General features: G+C 40.6%; 1 protein-coding gene across 5 annotated transcripts in view; it reads left to right on the top strand.

Moving 5' to 3' along the window:
• FAR1 (fatty acyl-CoA reductase 1) overlaps positions 1–17,057 on the top strand; it is an 80,287-nt gene that overhangs the window by 29,117 nt on the left and 34,113 nt on the right. For 3 of the 5 annotated variants that reach the window (XM_021403648.1, XM_021403647.1, XM_021403649.1), the window contains exon 1: positions 16,757–16,886. The exons of 1 other annotated variant lie outside the window; for it this stretch is intronic. The gene's annotated coding sequence lies outside the window, so the exon portion shown is untranslated. Of the gene's footprint in view, positions 1–16,756; positions 16,964–17,057 lie in introns of those variants that run through there. One more of the 5 variants, XM_021403651.1, reaches the window with a different exon arrangement.

Genomic DNA, 17,057 nt, shown 5'->3' with positions numbered 1-17,057 from the left:
TGGAAAAAAGGGGACGAGGTCTCGTGATCTGCAAGTTTTTGTACTGCGAGCTTTTATCTTTTCCCTCCGGCTGGAAATGGTATCAGAGGAGAAAAGTACTGTGGGGACTGTAGTAGTCCTTCTCTTCTGAGAACTAGGTACATTCACTACATGATGTTATGATGTGGAGTACCAATGACCGAAAATCATAAAACCATGACAAACCTTGTCTTAAGCACAGCAACTGGATTAACTCTGCTTTACTAACTGTGATGCAAAGTAGTTGGGAAGAGAACCAAAAAATCACTACAGCAGCCTGGTACTTCACAATCCCTAAGTATTTATCCTGTATTTAGTTTGTGGAGTCTCACTGGGATTACACTCTGCCCATGCTATCCACTTTTATGCAGAATGGATGAGTTAATAGAATACAGTCCATAGTCTTCTTTGTGTCATTCTTCTTGTAACATCTGTTTCCCTAAGTTCTTTTTTTCTTGATGCATGAAAGAACTATTCCATCCTTTTTGTAAAGGTATCCACGATGAAATCTATCTGTCACAGTGAAACCGAAATTTGCAATGCGTGCAAACCAATACACTAACAAGGAACATTATGCTTTATCTCATAAGTACTATTTAATGAGTAGGGATGTGGAGCGTGATTATATGTATATAGAAACACAAACACATCTATGACTACAGATGTGTTTGTGTTAGCAAGCTGTGTGGCATAGAAGGAATGAATCTGTGGAGTAAAGCAGTTGATTCTGTTTGATTTCTGCCTGATTTCACTTTGTGACTTCTGTGGGGCTGCTCTAGACTAACTGAAGTACAGTGGGCTGAATATCCAGTTAGCTGTTGGGGCAGCTGGTAGGAGGGCTCCTTGGGTAAATTTCTGGTTTCAGGTTGCTCCACTGTATGAACAAAAGCATGACAGTTGAAGAGGATCAGATTTACTTGGTAAGTGTGTGCCTAATCTGAATTAAAGCAGCTAATGTAGTTGCACTCAACATCAAAATTGCACTGCATCTTGAAAGAAAAGCTGAAGGCTGAGGTGAAGGAGGATTGTTTTTTTCTACACTCAAGCGAGTGTAGAACGTGCTACCATGTCACAGGCAACCTTTCTTTGTGATATGAGATTTTCCCTTCAGCTCTTCATAAGAAAGTAGGTTTCCAAGTATTACAAAGGTAACTGCTGAGTTGTGGTATACAACCAGAAAACCTTGCTCCGTGGAATTCCAAAGATGAAATTGGCTTTCTCTGTTATCCTCAGTATGGACTCCGGAACATGGTTTTGGATATGGCATGCAGGATCCTTTCTGAATCCATTTTAATAATTGTTTTTCTCCTGGCAGAACTAATCAGCTTACTCTTATTTTCTTCAATTTTTCTTACTTTCGCAATGAGTCAAGTTCCAACGATTTTTCAAGTTAGATCAAATGTGTCTTAGAACCGTTCAGCAGTGATGAATCTTTTTGAGTTTTGCGAGAAATTTCTATCAAAAACTACTAGTTTCACCCAAGACCATAATATTTGTCCAAAGCATGGCACTCAAAGTATCTTCTATTTCAAGGGAGAATTGCTTTATTTAACATGTACAGCCATCTAGAGTGTTTTAACAACAAAGCGTTTTCAAATAAATGATTATCATTATAACTTCCAAACATAGCGTTTTCTGCTATTTCACACAGGTGAGCCATCATTTTCAAGGTTTTAAAAGAAACTATCAGATTAATTAAGATCCACATTTTTTTTAGTAGAGCTTTAGCTAACTGGAAGATCAATATAAATGCTGCTTCAAAATGTTTTAAAATGTCACTGGCAACAAATGAATATTTTATCATTTGAAAGAGGCGCTCTTCAGAATTCAGTTGAAAGTTATTAACTTTAAATTGTGACTGAGTACAAGTATTCCACTGCCAAGGCAATAGAAGCAGCCTAACTAGGGAATAAAAAAGACAGATCCTGAATCCCAGAAGCACTGTATTGCCTGTCACAAGGAAACCACAGTCAAGAATGGTTCAGAACCTGCAACTGAAGTGGATCTATAAGCAATGGAGTATTCTGGACGAAGCTCCAAGGTATGGTAAATGTGCCTGAAGAACTAGAGGAGTGTAGTGTCTGTAATAATCAGCTTGCAGCACTTATTAAAAGAAAGTATGTGAGAAACTATGAAATTCAAACAGAAAATTACAACTTGTAGATGATGAAACATCCTGGAGAAACTGAAGACAACAGCTCAGGAAGGGATGCTAACGCGCATGACAAGTTTTCTCTAGAAACTGGGTTAAGTGGAGGTATGTGGGCTGGTAGTCTGACTTCACTGAGAACTGCGGTATACAAAGCTAGGTAATAGCGTACTAGTGCACTAACAAAAAGGGTTATTGCAGCTAGGATAAGCAGAGCAGTCCTTGTGAAATTAAGGTCCTGATCTGGATGAATTCTTGCAAAACCCAATACATTTGCTGAAGAATTAGGACGTGGCCTTGGGCATAAATTATGAGCAGGATTGGCCTGCCTGAAAGTAAGGTTAAAAACAACCAGCAGTTGCACCTTTGACTGGAGGGAAACAAAGAAAGGTTATGAAGAAATACTGTAATGTCTGGGACAGAAAACATAACTCGGAGCTGCCCCAGAAGAAGAATGACAAGAGAATGGGTGAAAACAGATGTTGTGCATAACATGCGAAAGCCAAACTAAAACCAAAATGCAACAGTTTCTTGGTCTGAAACAGCTGAAGCCTTGTAACAGAAACTCGAAGTCTTTAGTGTTATAGTAGGGTTAAAAATAAGTTATTTTCTATTGAGGAGATGATCCCATAGGTACAGGTAAGGGAAAAGTTTTTGAGCTTGCTTCTATGCACAGCTTTTGGGCACATGAAGATTGGAAATGGGTTTTCATAAACATTCCAGAAAGCCAGCAATCAGTGTTTAAAAAAAAAAAATCTAGAAAGGAGCTAATCTGTAGGAATAAAACAAGTGTGAGAGAGAAGCCATGGAGACTGTTTCAGAAGTCTATTGTGAAGATGTACATTGCAGTGGACCTCAGAGTCCCTGTTCTCTGGCCTCATAGGCCTCATAGATGTGAATCTAAGGAATGTGCTTGCCTCTTGCTGGTGGCCTCATTTTATTCCCCTGCAAACCCAAGCAGGAGAGAAGAAAGAAGTGTTTTTGTCACACCTTGATGTGGAATCAGGATAGAGGTAGAACTCACATCTCTATTTGTGAGCCCAAATGTGATCCCGGTCAATCGATCTAGACAGATATAGAAAGACTGAGAATTAGCCAAACCTCCTGTATGTCCAGAAGGCAGCATGTTTGATCAGTTGCAGAAGCCTGGTGTTGTGTCTCAGTTCCAAGATGACTATGCAGCTGTCATCTGTTTTTTTTTTCCAGGTTATGTTACAGAGAATATACAGCTTTGTCCAGAACACAAGCTTTCAGGAATATAACCCTTAGTTGCTTTATGCTACTGCATTAAAGAGGAGATAATCAGACCAGCATCCCTTATACATGGACATACAAAGCATGCCTATTCCAGATTATTGAGATATCAGATAACCCATCCGGCTGTGCTAGCCTCAGAACTAGGCAGTACCACTGCACTCAAACTAATTAGCTGGCAGATGAGAGACAGTTTTTTGGTTGCTCTGTGCTGTATAATATACTACAGCGTTAGCTAATGTCTCTTCTGCTTGCTTCTGGGGCTTGCTTCTCTGTTAATCTGCTAGGAATTTACTTAGGGTTCTTTGTGCTCTGCCTCCTGTGGGGCAGACAGCTGTAGCTGATTGGATAGGGCCTCAGGATGGGAAAAGGCCTTGTAAGAGTGTGAGAGGAGTACAAAAAGAGCATAAGGCTGCCTGCACCTTTAGCTGATGGCAGAGCTCCGTTTAATGACATTTCTGAAGGAAAGAAATAGATACTGATCTGCCTATAGCTAACAGCATAGCTAGCCGCTAGTCTCCTAATTCATTGACAAGCATCTGATCCTGGTTAAGAACCCGCTGGATCAGTGCTGTTATTACGTTTTGAGAACTGTCTGCATCCTTTATCTTCTCCACAAGTGATGTAAAATACTAGCAAAGGTGTTTCATGCTATTACATTAAATTTAATCTGAAATCAGGAGCCCTGAAATGTCTTTACCTGCCACTCCCACAATTTCTGCCTGGTATCACCAGTGACTGCCAGAGCTGCATCACTCTATCCTGACATAGTTCAATTTACTTTTCAAGGTTGCTTTTTTCTGAGTTTTCTTCTTTCATAATACTAGGATTGAGAATTAATTTTAAGATCTCTGTAGTGTATTTTTCCCTAAATTACTGCTGAGTGCACTTAGCTGCATTGTAATTTAGGGTTTGGAAATTACAGAGCCCTGCAGTGCTGTGGTTGTACAAGATTCTTTGTTCATAGGTGTACAGCGGAGCTTACCACCTACACCCTAAAGCAAAGAACAAAATGGAACACTCGAGCTCTGTGCTTACAGTGTGTCTATAAGCACAGAGTCTGTAAGTTAATTCCAAAGCAACCATGGAGCCTTTCTCATGCATAGGTATTTATAGAAGCGATAGAGTTGAAATCAGTAGAAATTAGAGTAATTGAAGGAGTGAAGTTTGCAGCCAGAGCAGTCGGATTTAATTTTGAATTGATTCAAGCTTTGGAGATGTCTCTGCTTTGAGTCAGGGGTTGAATGAGATGAAGTCTTTTCCAAGCAATTTTTTTCCAACCTTCTGATACCGAGAGATTCTAAGGAATTGTAGCATCCTCTCTAGTAAGGGGAGAAGGAGATCGCTGTAGTTCCGGCAAAATTCATGGGACCCAGTGCTACAGTTTTCATTCCCAGGATATACCATGGAATGTGAAGGTGCTTATCTAGTGGAAATAGTAAAACTAAATGCAGTCAATATGATTTCAAGGAAATCAATGTTGTATAGAATAAATTCACAGTATAAAACGTTATTTTATGTAATAACAGTTTGGGCCAAAATCCTGTCCTGCATTAAGCAGGAGGAAAAAAAAACAACTCACCCCATCTACACCCCCAGAAGTCAAATCCAGACTATTGCCTAAGACGGGAGATCCTGTACCATTGTAGAATAAAAACAGCTATTAACATGTTTCACAGAAGAAAAATGCTCAGTCTGATTTCTTCTGCAGTTGAGCCTCAAAGTTTACCAAACCAGTTTGAACACTTTGTAAAGGAATTTGATTTTTAGGCATCTGACTGCTTCAGCTTTTAATTGGAAACCCAGGTTATCTATGCAATGCATTCAAGTCTGATCCTGCTAGACAGTCCTGCCAAGAACAGTTGTAAGAGCGATTTACAACCCAAAAGTCAGACAGCTGCTTCTCTCAGTAGGAAAGTGGGATCTGCTTTTCCCTTTAGGAGGAGCCTGGTTAGGAGGAGGGATCTGTTTTCTAATCCACATCTTGTCTCTTATCTACATCTCTCTGAGAAGAATTTATTGTATAAAGTGGAACGGTGAGTAAGAGATCATGGAAGATTCACGCACAGGGTATGTTGCAGCCTGCTGTCAAAGTCACTCCCACAGACCATGGGAGAAAAAAATTCGCTAAGGATACTGATTGCAGTTCTCATTCTGCCCAATCAGCCAGCTCTTTAGATGTCTACAAGATGACTTCCCAGCTCAGAATTCCGAGTCCTGCAGCGTTGATGAGTATTGCATTTAGACTGATGATTCTTAGGATGGGGCTTCTGTGTTTCTGCCTGGGCAGAATTATATGTCTGTTGATTTAGCACTTAAACAGTGAGTCTGACACATTCAGGCTGCACTAGATCACCTTTACATTAAGACAACGATGAAAAACTGTACGCTTATCCTGCTCTATTAAGCCAAAGATGTTTTCTTTTACCAGAAGAATGCACTTAACGTTCTGCAGAGATGTACATAGAAGATGAGCCCCTGTAGTCTTAGCTGAAATAGTAGGAATATTTGAAACAATTTTTCCAGCTCAGCTGGTCAGAGGAGAGTTCATCAGACTGGGTAATGAGACGAGTTTATTAAACATCTTTAAAGCTTAAAAGACAAAGATGAAGTTACAAGAACGAGCATTATTTTTCTGCTGTGATGATTAGGCATTAAAACATTTTCATAGAATCGGTGTATCCCAAGTTGAAAGGGACACACAGGGATTGGCAAGTCCAACTCCTGACTGCATGCAGGACCACCCAAAATCCAAACTCTATGCCTGAGAGCATTGTCCTAACACTTCTTGAATTCTGGCAGCTCAGTGGTGCAACCGCTTCCTTGGAAAGCCTGTTCCAATGCCGAACCACTCTTTCTGTGAAGGGCTTTTCCTAATGCGCATCTGAAACTTCCCTGGTGCAGCTTCATGCATTCCCTTGGGCCCTATCACTGGTTACAGTAGAGAAGAAATCAGTGCTCCCCTCATGAGGAAAATGTAGACCATGATGAGATCTCATCTTTTCCATCATTATATTCATCTACCCCATAAAGATGTAGGTAGCTAGCCTTTTTCCTTGAACGTGATTCTGATTTTGACATGAGAATTCAAGATGAACATGAAATCCACCTGGAACTGCTTAGTGAGCTTTGTACTCTCTGTGACTCTTCTAGTAGTGAAGTATTACCATGGATTCCAGCAAAGGGCTCAAACACATTGCAAAACAAGAGGCAAATCACTGACACTCAGGACTTAGATTGCGGAGTTTTTAGTTTTGTTATGCAAAGCAGTTTGGAGACAGCCTCTGAGTTGACTTTACTGATTAATATTTCTGAAATGTAGGTGTAGAAATAATTTTTTGTCAATAAATTACTTTCTCACATAATTGGATGAAATTTTCAAATTGTGTCATCTTGCACTTAAGTGTTCTAGCAGAATCAAAATGGCATAGGAACTGGTAATAATGGTAAAGAACTAGATAAGTAATTCAAACCTACTACCTGTATACTTTATTTGTTGATAAATATTGTAACGTTATGTGCGTGGCAGCAAAAACTCTCTATATAAAAATGCAGATTTCTATATATAGAAATGTATATTCTTCCTTTCAGTAGAAGGAATATAGATTTCTAAATAATGGTTTTATAACTGCATTCAAGTAGATTTTTTTATGAAGTATAGTTTAAACTTCCAATTTCTTATACAAAGATGATTGATTAAATTATGGTTTATAATTACAGTGACATTCAAGCTCTCATGAAGTAATGATTCTCTGTTTCAAAGTTAACCACTGTCTGTTTCAAAGACCTTTCCAGAAATTACTGGAAGCACAATAAAAAGGTACCTGCTGGAAGCAGAGGAAGTTGAAATAAGGTCTGTCCTGGGAAAAGACTGTGATAAAATCCTACTGGATGGATTTTCTTCATATCGTGTTCATCTTCTAACTTTGTAAATAATATCATCACATGCATCTTTTCCAAGTTTATTTTTGTGAAGGCTCATATTTGCCCAGTCTGTATGTTACCGTAGATTAAGTGTATGTGACAACTCAGCTGTCTCATCTTGAAAGTTAGCTTTTAAATTCTTTGATACGCTCCCATACGAGGCATACTAACTTGTATGGTCTCGTGCTGCATCTGAAGCACTGGCATAAGAGTGCAGGTACGCATTTATAAAGCCTACGCATACATGTATACAAAAATATATTGATTTTTTGAAACACTGATAAACTAATACAGAGTGAAAGTCACAAAATCATTTTCTTGTTTTGCTCTTTATTTACCTGCTTCTGTCACGACAGTGGCTACCTTTCTACTTGCCAGAAAATTCAGGTAATTACAACCTGGAACCTTAAGAAAATGATACTCAATGTGAATCTGTGTCAGGTGAAAGGCACAAGCTTTTTGCATAGCAGGATTACCCCATGGCAGCATCAGAGGATTGCTAACCTCACAACAGCTGCCAAGTTTGAAAAGATTGTTGCGTTATTAAGTTTGAACAAACAAAGGCAGTGTTCTTGAAGACCAAGAATGACAACTACACTTTGGGACCACACTGCAGAGATGCTGCTATGACAAAGAGTATAAAAGGTTAGAAGTACCACACTCTTTTGAATTTCTGCGCCCTTGGTATCACGGTCACTAGGATGATGCATGGTCACACAGGGTTACATCATAGGAAATGTGCCTTCCAGCATTGTTCTCCAGATCCAGTTCCAAATCCCATAGAGAAACTCTGTAAGGGATTTGTCCTTATCTTTCTCCCCACAACAACCAGCATGTCTGATTGCAATTAAAATAATTGTAGTGCTTTTTGAATGCGCCTTGAAGGTGGAGAGCACGAGGCTTAGTGGAATAAGTAGCAAATGAACTCAAGCTGCAGAGAATTTATATATATTGCTTCTCTGATCACAAGACCATAGATAGTTCTTTGTGCTAAGCCCAGCTGGGACAGTTATGTGGTACGAGCAAAGCATTGGCCAGCAATCTGGATACATCTTGTCTGCTCTCAAAGGTCATACCCACTAACTATTCCAGGGGGACCTGAGCAAGCAGTTTTTTGACCCACTCTTCGTTCAGCACAGGGTACAAAAAAAAATAAAGCGTGCACCTTTCTGTGGGAACTTCTGTTCTCCCTGCCTCACCCAGGTATCTCTGCTTTCTTCCTCGTCCACTGCAGATGCCTTTTGCCATTCAGCATTTTTTTGCTACAGGCATTCACTGGAGAGTTCACAGGAGACACATAGGTGACCACGCTGGCCATGACATCAATGTAACTTAGCACCACTACCTGGATCTTTGTCTTCAGAATTTCACTCATCTCTCTCATTGGATAGCCAACGCAGGAACAACTCTGTCCTAGTTCTGCTACTACCCTACCGAAACCTGTTTTTGAGAACATGGGCACTGTGAAGACAGAGAGAGAGGCAACAATAACGTGCCTTGTATTTGGCGGGCTAGGTTTTCTCACCTGTCCATATTCCTTTGATGAAGAGGGGCCTCAGCACTGATTACTTCGGTCTTCTGATCTGCCTGTCATGCCAGTATAATACAGCATTATTAAAGAAAGGATAAAGTTCCAATAAGCGCCAACAAACTGCAGATTTCTGAAGCAGTGATAATATGACTGATGAAGTGATACCATTATATTTCATGACTGAAAGCATGAAATGACTTTGACCAGAGTAAACAAGAAAACACATGAATTATTTTGAATATAGAAAATCAGAAACAGTTACTAAGCTAAAAAGAAGCGTCTTTGGAGACAATACCATTGAGGGAAGATGTTTGCTTGTAATAAAGGATACTATTAAACTGTGTAATAGAACAACAACAAAAATTATGAAGTAATCATTGTGAACAATAAGACAAAAGCTTGTGAAATTTATGTAATTATAGAGATAGATAAGTGACTGTGCTTGTTTACGTGAACTAGATTTTGGTGTGCGTAGTCAGACCTTGAAGACAAATTATGAAGTTTATGTAAGGAAAATGTAACTAAAATGGAGGTAGATGGGGGAACAGAACATGAATTTAAAGGTAGCAAATCTTAGGATATGATACATAATTACTAAGAAAAGTATGTATTTTTTCAGTGCTCAGATATAGAAAACTAATAGTTAAGGTGAGGAAAAGTGAAGCAGGAAATGAGCTGACAAGAGGAAATGGCAGCAAGTAATGTTGATATGTGGATACACACTAATGAAATTCAGTAATAAAGTGAAGATTCTTCATCAGCACAAATAATTAATTAGAAATTTGAATTATCACTTAAAGAGCCTACAGCCTGGAGAAATACAAATAAGAAGAAATTCCATTTACATATAGAAATGTGTAGTTTTGTGTTTGGGAACAAATAACAATGCTATGTGCTAGAATATCAATGGTTTCAAAAAACAGAAGAGGAAACCAGAATGTATTTAACAAAGTCACAATTTTTCTGAATAGAGGTATGAAAATATTTTGGCTTCAGATCTCAGAGAAGCTTCATCCGGGATATTCTGTAAAGTTATGCATCAGATCTGGAAAAGATGTCAAGAAGGTCTCCCAGAGTGTTTTAGGAGATGACAGAATGTGGCTATTCTAGACCAATAAGATGAAAGCTGAAATGAGATATAATTGTTCTTCACGCGTGTATTGCTGTGGAAATTGAACTGTTGAATCAGAAGGCAAGTGCTGGCAAAGAAACAAAGGTACATATTGATAAATACATTTAGACGGGAAATTAAAGGACAATGAAAAGAAGGCTAAAAGAAGCAAAGTACAGCTATGTTAAAAATGGAACAGAATTGTTTTACAAAGGGACTTTTCTGACTCCGTGCCTCTGATAGCTTGGGCAACAGAACATTGAGCTCATTAGTCTTCTAATCCTATGCTCATAACTACGCTGCCTATCTTCCAGCTTTTTCTCAGCCAATTTGGCACTCCTAATAGAGCAATAGCTTTCATGTCTTTAATATCTGGTACCTTTCAACAGGTCTTTTCTATACAAAATCTGTTCTTTACTGAAACGTTTTGTTTTAGTCCAATGATTCAAACAGCTACATTCTTAAATAGCATGATGACCTAAGCCTCACATGGCCGCTGTCCTTACTGTGGACAGATATCTATGACACCCATCATAGATATCAGCCATTCTAAAATACAATTACATCAGACAGTTTCAACAGAAAGGAAGAAAAAAGTAGCAAACACAAACATCATTAGTATCAAGTTGACAGGACTCAGCATGGTACCCATTACAGGTAAGAAGTGTTTTAATCAGTTTTTTTTCTTTTTTTTCTTTTCTTTTTTCAAAATAAAGAGACTTTCTGAGATGTTCTCCAAATAAATTAAGTTTCGTACTTTGGATCTCAGGACGGGTACTTCTGCTTTTAAGTGAAGCAAAGAAAATGCAGTGATATTTGTGTGTAGTTATGCAGGAAAGGATAAGAATCAGCCATAGCTGATAGCTGAGCAGCTTAAGTCCTAAAAGACAGGGTAATGCCTTGTGAAAGACCAACCTGGGAAAGGCCAGTATTTTTAGTGAATCTAGTCTTTCAGTGGATGCCTTTTTTTCTTCTTCTTTTTATTTTTATCTAATTTTGAAGGCGTTGATGCAAATGAAATATGCCGATGTAAACTTATTTTAAGTGAAGAAGTCATATCTAATGACTATAAAATATATGACAGGATCCCCTAGAGGAGAAGTACCAACACTAAGCGAGTACAGAAGTGGAAGCAAAAGTTACTGGTCGAATTTCTTTAAGGTCCATTTTGATAGTACAGTATATAATGTCTTTATTAATGTCTTCAGTTCAAAAAGGGAAGATAGCTAATAATGCATGGAATTAGCAAGCTGTAAAAGACAGCCGAAGTGAACAATACCAGAGTACATTTCTGGGATATTCAGGTACCCCTGAAGACTGAAGCAAAAGAAAACAGAATGAAATTTAATAGTACTAAGTATTAGGCAATGAACTGTTATGAGACTGCTACACACTGGAGGCTTGTTTGCTGGAAAACTACACAGAAGAAGTAGATGTGTATACAAATGATTTCATGCAACCATGAGAAGGATAATACCTAGGAGAAACATTTCCAGTACAGGCAAGGAAGTACCACTCAGCAGTACAAAGTTACATGCTGCTTTGATTGCTATACATTTTTATAGTCACTAGGCTAAGGAAGGATGAAGTGAGGACAGAAAAAGTGCAGATCAGAGCTACAAGAATGACTACAAAAGAGCAAAGCTTCTTTCATGGGAAGATGACTAAAATGACTTATTTAACCTATCAAAGCAGGTCCTGTTGTAGAATATAGTTTTTCTTTATGAATTCAATAGAGAATGGGTTTAATTACGATGAAGATATATTTAAAATGAAACAAATATGTAAGCATTTGAAGAAATAAGAGATACAGCATGTTCATGAATATATTTTGTTTGAAAATTAGAATGAGGTTCCTAACCATCAGAGGAAGGAAAATTTGGAGCTGTCTTGTAACAGGAGTGATGCAAACAAGAAAGATTTATTTGTGAGAATAATTATGTAATGTGGTTTTCTGTAAAAGCGCAGTTTGGCGGATGATACTAAATAGGAAGGAGAGGATAGTAAACCGGTTAAGTGCACTGCCATTCAGAGGCACCTCAGCAGGCTGCAGAAGTAGTCCTGCATGAGCATTATGAAGTTAAACAGAAATGCCAAGTCTCGCACTTGGGGAGGAAGAACTTTGTGCATCTGTACAGGTGGCACCGAGTGGAAAGCAGTTTTGCAGAAAAGGCACTGGAGATCCTGGTGGACAGCAAGTTGAGCATGAGCCAGCAATGTGCCCTCACAGCAAAGAAGGCAAACAACATCCTGGACTGCAATAGCAAGAGCATTAGCAGCTTGATCCTTCCCCTCTGCTCAGCACAAGTGAGACGCTTTAGGGGTCCCAGTACAAAAGAGACATTCTGGAACAATTCCAGTGAAGGAACACGAAGATCGTGAAGCGACTGCAGCGTCTGTTGTGGGAGGAGAGGCTGAGGGAGGAGCTGCAACTGTTGAGCCTGGAGAAAGGAAGGCTCAGGGGCTGTTTTAGCAGCATGTATGTTGTGAAGAAGATGGAGCGTCAATGTGAAGAAGATGGAGCCAGACTGTTCTCAGTGATGTCCAGCGACAGAATGAGAGGCAATGGACACAAACTGAAACACATGGAATTCCAATTAAAGAAAAGAAAAACAAATTCAACTGCAAACAATATATTTAAAGTTACCCATTCAGCTGTACACCTATACCTATTATGTTTAAATACGTTCAGGGTTAAATTTTAAAAATCACCCAGAATGCTAAATAAGTATGCTTAATCAGTTGATTGATTAGTAAAATACAAAAGCACTTGACCAGTCAACTCAGCATTATTTCTTTGGATAGCAAAATTGTAACAGTTTCCTCTCATACGGAGTTTGCTCTGGTTTCAATCCAGAGATATATTTCAGTCCTTTAACTGGCTGTAATACACAGCTGAAAATAATTTCCCAGACTTTTCATAAACTGGTTTAACTAGTTTTGTTCAGGCTCTTTTCTTTGAACCACAGCACCTCAAACTAGGAAACAAATAGTTTTAGCTATATTAATTAAAGTATCCTGTACTTCATAATAAGCTCTGTATTTGAGTTTCTCTAAAATTGTATCTCCCATATTGCATAAAATACAGAAGCAAGTTTGCAAATTCTAGTCTATGTTTCTGTGACTGGAATGCACTGTAGCTTGAGGATAAGATCTGTTAATACTCATAACATCATAAATACATTATTTGTAAACACCTTCTATACATATAACTCAATGTAAGTATCCTATCAGCACAAGCACAAATAACATGTTACTGGAGTGTAAATTTGCCGAATGGAAGTTGCCTGTGTTTATACATCTGGCAGCATGGAAAGTAAAAATTTATGTTGACTAATCCTTTAATTAAATGATTTGCATTTACCCAGAAATATAACTGAGTATTCATATAGCTCACACAGGGAGTTAACTTGTGATATGTACATTCCTTATTTTATGCAAAAAACCAAACCCTTTATAATATGTCCCCAGCTTATTGAAATAAAGATACATGACTGTTTGCATAAAAACAGTCTTGGTTCTGAGGTATAAAATGATGAAGGTATGCACATAGATTTTCTGTATGAAGTGTGCTCCTGTAGAATGACCATCATTTCTAGTGATGCTTCACGGTTTTGATATTTGTCCTCCTCGCTTCAGCCAGTAGCATCTTTTTCAGTTTCCAAAGCAGGGAGATTGAGGAACCTAGTCTGGGCAGTGAAGTGTAAAATTAAATGTCAGCAAAAGGTAAGAAATTTTTACAGTTCATGGACTTGCTTAAAATTGGAGAGTTGCAATGAAGTCAGTCCCTAGAAGAGTTCCGGTCAATGAAATAACATGCAGGTATTGGTCAGAAACCTAAATGGATATAAAGATACAATCAGTCTCTCCCTCTCCCTCTATCTGCCCCCTGACTGTATGTAGGCATCCATTTCATACTCTCACAGATAGCAAACCAAGATTTGGCTTTGCAAGCACTTGTATTTGTTTACCTATAGTTTTACATAACCCTCTGTTATACCACTTTTTTTTTTTTTTGTATTGGATAATAGAGTTTTAAATACTTTAAGACACTTTTTGAAATATAAGCTTAATGCAAACTCATGGGTTTTTTGTTTGTTTTTGGTTTTTTGGGGGTGAGGAGAGGGGTCGGAAGTGGAAGCTGGAAACTTACTCAGCATTCCCAGATTATAGCATGTTTGTGTTGATGTTGTCTGATTTTTTTTCCTGTAATAAAAAATTCACATTGCTACCACGTATAACCAGTTTAGTAGGTTCTTGGGAAGCAGCTATATGTTGCTGTATTTAAATGCAAATGCATGATGATACCATGTCTCTACGATGTTTTCCTGTTCATAAATAATTTAGGAGAGATAAATTAATTGTGACTTTGGAAGAACTGGCTGGAAGAAAATCAGATAATTAGGTCTCACAATAGCCTCACAATTTCGGAGGCTTTTGAGATTGCTAGAAAAGTTTTACAGCATTGTGAACTCTCATTGTATCATTGTGATACTTACGTTTTTCCTCTATTCTGCTGTTAAATTTGCTTTAAAGTTCTGATGCCAAACGTGCTTTATTATTATTGTTATAGACGACAATTTATAATGAATGCATCAGCTAATATATTGTCATTGTATGTCATTAATGAACTAAGATAATTCTCAGATTATATGGTATTTATTACATGCAACCTTGAAAGTTGCACTATTTTTTATTTTTGTTTTTCAAAAAACAATACTCGACAAAAAATAATGCTTTGCCCTCACTGAGATACTACTAGCGCCTGCTTTTCCTCTCCTCTTCTTTCTTTCCTCCTTTCTTCTCTCCTCTCTTTTTTAAAATACATATTTTTAGGAGTGCATGTACACTGAAAGTAATCCTGCAACTGTAACTGTGCTGCTTGCATACTGGGGATTATTAAGGGAGTGAAGCATCTCCCTTACAAGGAAAGGCTGAGGTAGCTGGGTCTCTTTAGCCTGGAGAAGGGGAGACTGAGGGGTGACCTCAATAATGTTTACAAATACGTAAAGCATGAGTGTCAGGAGGATGGAGCCAGGCTCTTCTCATTGACATCCAATGACAGGACAAGGGGCAGCGGGTGCAAGCTGGAACATAGGAGGTTCCACAGAAATATGAGAAAAAACTTCTTCACAGTAAGGGTAACAGAACAGGCTGCCCAGAGAGGTTGTGGGGTCTCCTTCTCTGGAGATGTTCAAAACTCGCCTGGACGGGTTCCTGTGTGACCTGGCCTTGGTGCTCCTTCAGCGGCAGGGGGATTGGACTAGATGATCTTTTGAGGTCCCTTCCAAACTCTGACATTCTGTGATTCTGTGAATCTGAATTGAAAGAGCTTCATCCCTGCAGCCAAAAAGGTTACAATTTGTCAGGATTTCAATAGAACAGGAAAACCATCGGTGCTTTGTGGATGGCAAAATAGTAACATCTAACAGGATTGTGGGAAATGTGAACTCTGATCTGTGCGCCAGTTATCTGGTTTTCCTATGTGACAGATGAGCAGCTCGTTGGCTTCAATGAGTAGAGTTCTCTGAGGAACAGCGTTGCTGAAATATTGCCCTCTAAGTTACGGTAAAGAGCTCAGAGTTATGTGATTCTATGTCCTCTGTCAGCAAGTTAATGTTTTCATACCCAGAGTAGGTTTTTACTCATATGAACTAAATCAATCACGATAGACTCACCTCAGAATGAGGAGAAAGAAATTGAGTGGCTGCTGATAGCGTGAGCACACTTCCCACTCTCACGGCCTAGATCAGGCAGAAACTGTTTTGAAAAAGTAACATGTGGTTGCATAAGCAAAGTCTGTGTTTACAACAGTTCTCATACAATAATTTGTACGCACGGTAATCTGAATTAATACTGGTTAGGCAAGCTTATATCGGGTGTTTCCTAATTTTTTGAATGCTTGATATTTTTAAAACTCTGATGCGCGTCCATCTGTGCAATACTGAGTTGTGCAAGCGGTGGCATACTGGGGCAGACATGGCACAACGGCACATCGTCTCGTGCAGCCCGGCAATACTTGGTAACGAACGGGGAGGAAAGCGCTGTGCAATGATTAGCAGAGGTACGATGCCTATCAGTAACAGCCTGATGGTGCCAGCACCGCGCACGTGGCACCGCACAGGCTCCTCACGCTGTTGTTGGGCTTGCAGGTGTAACGCTCAGCTTTTCTCCAGCGTTGCTGCGGTGAGAGCAGCCCGCCTCCACCCGAGGTGCTCTCACTTCAGCAGCGATCTGGTTCCGCGGCTGATTCCGCAGCTCCGTGGCCCTGGCTGTGCTGAAGCCGTTTGGCTGGTTTTAACTGACACTGACTTATACCTCCACGTGTAAAAGCCCTGAGGATTTCACAGAATTGTGCGGAATTCCCAGTGGCAAGTGACGACTGTTTGCCATGTCACGAGTGGGACGCAGGCATGAGCAAGAGCCGCAAGTGTGGTGGGCCCGCGTGCCGTGCGCCACGACGCAGCGAGCGTGCTGGCAGCCCGCGTGAGCAGGACGCGGCGTGCTGCAGCACGGGCCTCGCATGGAGGCCGCCACACAGGCGGTTTCGCGCCTACTGCGCCGCCGCCACAGCAGCCCGCCAGCAGCAGGCAGCGCGGCGGCCGGTGGTGAGGGCCGCGCACGCGTGCGCGTGGGCGGCCGTTAGCGGGGTCTCGCGCCCAACGGTCGCGGGCAGCGGCGCTGAGAGAACCTCGCGGCCACCTCGCGGCCACCTCGCGGCACCGCACCTCCCCGGCCCGCGGCCCTGGGTGTGGCTCCCTCACACCGCCAACCCCCGGCGTCCTCGTCCCTCCGAGCGGCGGAGCCGGCAGCCAATCGGCGGGCGGGTGCCGTGTGCGCAACGACCAACGGGAGCGGCCCTTTTAGGACCACTGTCCGGGTCGCTCGGAGCGGAGGGGGTGAGCTGCGGGTGCAGGGTGCGCGCGTTCCGGAGAGAGGGGTGGAGGATCTCGGCGGGGGCTGCCGCCCGAAGCAGGTAGCGGGCCGCCTCGGCTGCGGCGGGAGGTTCGGGCGGGTCCGCTGCCCCGTGCGGCCGGGGGCCGCTCCATCCGCCCGGGAGGGGCGGCGGC

This window comes from Numida meleagris, chromosome 6 (assembly GCF_002078875.1).
Source record: "Numida meleagris isolate 19003 breed g44 Domestic line chromosome 6, NumMel1.0, whole genome shotgun sequence".
Classification (NCBI taxonomy): Eukaryota; Metazoa; Chordata; class Aves; order Galliformes; family Numididae; genus Numida; species Numida meleagris.
The sequence above is the reverse complement of the archived record's forward strand: the minus strand, read 5'-3'. Positions and strand labels throughout refer to the sequence as shown.